Genomic DNA, 3,229 nt, shown 5'->3' on the forward strand with positions numbered 1-3,229 from the left:
TTTTCTCAGATCAAGCACAAACAAACGCTTAGCTTACAGAATTTTATCAGTATAGCCCAGACTACACATAGACGTATATTCAAAAACTGTTCAGATTACAAGATTTTCTTATCATTAAAACATTATTCTATGTACAGTTTTCTTTAGATGTACATGAAATAATTTTTTTTATACCAAAGTCATATCTACGTCCGTAAACTGAAAAACTTTGAAATTGTTTAACGCTAAAACATGAATCGTGGATCAATGAAGCTAGGCCTATGCTAATGATGCCGCATATATTCTAATTTGCTGGCCTCTTACTTAGTAAACATTCATTCCATTTCAGGCAAAATTACTTTTTTTTACCCTTTATTTATTCATTCTAATTAATATTGTGCATTTGTGCGCGCGCGTGCGAATGCAGTTTTGTGTTCAAATATACTTTTATCTATTATACAGAAATAATAAATATACCTTTTAGTGAAAATTAAGCAATCCTGACTAAAATGAAATTAAATCAATAACCTTGTATTTCTGTGAAATACCCTTAGAACACCGTCACGTGAAGTGTCTTAATTCAGTTCCAGTTTCAAGACCTCTCTTACTTCCTTTCCAGCTTAACACAGGTAATGGAGCGTGTCTGGCAGAGACTCAGGGGTTAAAAGAAGTCACTGACCCATTACTTAGGAGGAAAGTGAACGCAGTCTTCCAGTGCAAGTGTATAGAGCAAATGAATTCTCGCGGTAAGGTAACATTTTCATCTTTGAAATTTTCATCTGTTGGCCTTCATTTTCCCGTTATACATACACACACACACGCGTGTATATACATACATATATATATATATATATATATATATATATATATATATATATATATATATATATATATATATATATATATAATATATATATATATATATATATGTCATATCACATTACCGTAATTCATATACATATATCGAGCTACAAATGTACTTTAATATCTAATTCACTCTACCTCGGAATTAATATCTTTTCATATATGTTTAACCGAAGGGGGATTTTTTTTCTCGATAATAGAATTGCTGGCCGACGGGCAAGAACCATCTACATCTTGAATTCCAGGACTGGAAGTGAAGCCTTAGCTCACCCCGCCACCGCAAGAGGATATAAGTTTATGCTGCCTCCTGCCTCAAATACCTGTCGCACTCAGGTATTTGTAGTTTTGAAGACTGCATCAAACCCCCTCGTTCTCGGTAGCGTTGTAGTACTTTTGCCCGCATGTAGACTTTATATAAGTAATATCACATTACCGTGATTTATATACATATATCAAGCTACAAATGTCCTTTAATATCTAATTCGCTCTACCTCGGAATTAATATATTTTCATATATGTTTAACCGAAGGGGAATTTTTTTTCTCGATAGTAGAATTGCCGGCCGATGGGCACGAACCATCGACATCCTCAATTCCAGGACTGGCAGTGAAGCCTTAGCTCACCCCGCCACCGCAAGAGGATATAAGTTTATGCCGCCTCCTGCCTCAAATACCTGTCGCACTCAGGTATTTGTAGTTTTGGAGACTGCATCAAACCCCCTCGTTCTCGGTAGCGTTGTAGTACTTTTGCCCGCATGTAGACATTATATAAGTAATATCACATTACCGTGATTTATATACATATATCAAGCTACAAATGTCCTTTAATATCTAATTCGCTCTACCTCGGAATTAATATATTTTCATATATGTTTACCCGAAGGGGAATTTTTTTCTCGATAGTAGAATTGCCGGCCGATGGGCACGAACCATCGACATCCTCAATTCCAGGACTGGCAGTGAAGCCTTAGCTCACCCCGCCACCGCAAGAGGATATAAGGTTATGCCGCCTCCCACCTCAAATACCTGTCGCACTCAGGTATTTGTAGTTTTGGAGACTGCATCAAACCCCCTCATTCTCGGTAGCGTTGTAGTACTTTTCCCTGCACGTAGCCAATATATAAGTCATATCACATTACCGTGATTCATATACATTTATCGAGCTACAAATGTCCTTTAATATCTAATTCGCTCTACCTCGGAATCAATATATTTTCACACATGTTTAATTGAAGAGGAATTTTTTTCTTGATAATAGAATTGCCGGCCGACGGGGACGAACCATCGACATCTTCAATTCCAGGACTGGCAGTGAAGCCTTAGCCCAACCCACCACCGCAAGAGGATATAAGTTTATGCCGCCTCACGCCTCAAATACCTGTCGTACCCAGGTATTTGTAGTTTTGGAGACTGCATCAAACCCCCTCGTTCTTGGTAGCGTTGTAGTGCTTTTGTCGATGGTTCATGCCCATTGCCCGGCAATTCTATTATCAAGAAAAAGATTCCTGTTCCGTTACACATATATGAAAATATATTAATTCCGAGTTAGAGCAAATTACATATTAAAGGACATTTGTAGCTCGATATATGTATATGAATCACGGTAATGTAATATGACTTATATAATGGCTAAGTGCAGGGAAAACCACTACAACTCTACCGAGAACGAGGGGGTTTGATGCAGTCTCCAAAACTACAAACACCTGAGCGCGACAGGTGTTTGAGGCAGGAGGCGGCATAAACTATATCCTCCTTTTGTGGTGGCGGGGTCGGCTAAGGCTTCACTGCCAGTCCTGGAATTGAAGAAGTCGATGGTTCGTGCCTGTCGGCCGGCAATTCTATTATCAAGAAAAAAAATTCCCCTCGGTTAAAAATATATGGAAATATATTAATTCCGAGGTAGAGAGAATTAGATATTAAAGGACATTTGTAGCTCGATATATGTATATGAATCACGGTAATGTGATATGATTTATATAATGGCTACGTGCGGGCAAAAGCACTACAACACTACCGAGAAAGAGGGGGTTTGGATTGGAGACACTGCAGCCAGTACGATCACTTACACCATTATGTGAATCAGATATCAGAAATCATGCAAAAATTTGTAAAACCACCATCAATTATACTGATTTCTCTGTCTTGGGCCAAACAAGCCGTTTACACGAACTCCTTATATTAGAGTCGTTGTTTATTAAGCAGTTAGTGCCCAAGCTGAACTCACACACCTCCTCTGTACAGTTGTATCTGGGTTGAACCGGCTTTCTTCGCTGCTTCTCCCTTCTCTCCGAATCACTCAGTCTTCAACTTTTTAGTCTAGCAGGTGCTTTTTAAATTGTTTTCATTTTATGTATGTTTTTTGTATGTTTGTTGAGACTTTTAAAGTA

The sequence above is a fragment of the Macrobrachium nipponense genome, chromosome 1 (genome assembly GCF_015104395.2).
Source record: "Macrobrachium nipponense isolate FS-2020 chromosome 1, ASM1510439v2, whole genome shotgun sequence".
Classification (NCBI taxonomy): Eukaryota; Metazoa; Arthropoda; class Malacostraca; order Decapoda; family Palaemonidae; genus Macrobrachium; species Macrobrachium nipponense.